Source organism: Quercus suber, unplaced genomic scaffold, assembly GCF_002906115.3.
Source record: "Quercus suber isolate HL8 unplaced genomic scaffold, Cork oak 2.0 scaffold_893, whole genome shotgun sequence".
NCBI classification, from domain to species: Eukaryota; Viridiplantae; Streptophyta; class Magnoliopsida; order Fagales; family Fagaceae; genus Quercus; species Quercus suber.
This window is the reverse complement of record NW_027070319.1, coordinates 143,328-144,322: the sequence shown is the minus strand read 5'-3', so window position 1 is coordinate 144,322 and position 995 is coordinate 143,328.

The following is a 995-nucleotide window of genomic DNA, read 5'->3' as shown; positions in this document are numbered from 1 at the left end:
TTAGTTTGGAGGGACTCTTGAGGCAACCTGGTAGAGAGATTGACTATGGCCTAATAACGGCCTTAGTGGAGCGATGGCGACCTAAGACTCAAACTTTCCACATGCCACATGGTGAGGTCACCATCACATTGCAGGATGTGGAGGTTTTTCTCAGGCTTCTTGTTGATGGTGACGCTATAACAGGGGGCACGCAAAAAAATTGGGTGAATGTGTGCTAGGAGTTCCTTGGCTTTCAACCTATAAATCAAGAGCAGCATAAGCAATTTAGTGGCCAGAGGATTCTCATCAAATGGCTTTTAGAGCAAGTTGCTAATCCATTGCCACCTAATGCCGAAGAGGATTAGCTACATAAGTACACATGATGCTACATCCTAGCACTATTGGGGGACACAATATTCATGGATAAATCCGACGATAGGGTGCATCTAATGTGGGTGCAGCAGTTGGAAGACCTTCGCAACCCACGAAGGTACAGTTGGGGAACTGCTTGCCTTGTATGGTTGTATCAAGAGTTATGCGAGGCAAGCGATAAGGATGCTAGTCAGATTGGTGGGTGCTTATTGTTGGTCCAGTATTTGGCATGGGCTAGGTTCCCCTATTTATGCCCGGCAGTTGAGCGTGGCCCGCTAGTGGGTGCTTATGGTCCTCCAGTGCGTGTACCTGAAGTAAGTCTCTACCTTATAAGGATTGTTTCTTATTCTAGTGATATTATTAATTGAGTAAATATCTATAAGATTATCTTAGTAGTTATATGTGATTACATTATAGTTTTAGTCATAACATTATCTTAGTAGGAAAGTTCTAGATATTGATCCCTTGTTCTTGATTGTTGTAGGTGGTTGTGGGTCCCAAACAAGAAAAACAAGCCTGCCCACATTTTCAGGATAGGTATCACCAGCAAATAGCTTCAATGTTGCCAGGTCAGGTATGAAAATGTCTTGTTTAACATGTTTAGGAACAAAATATACGTTGGTGAACTTTGAAATATAAACATA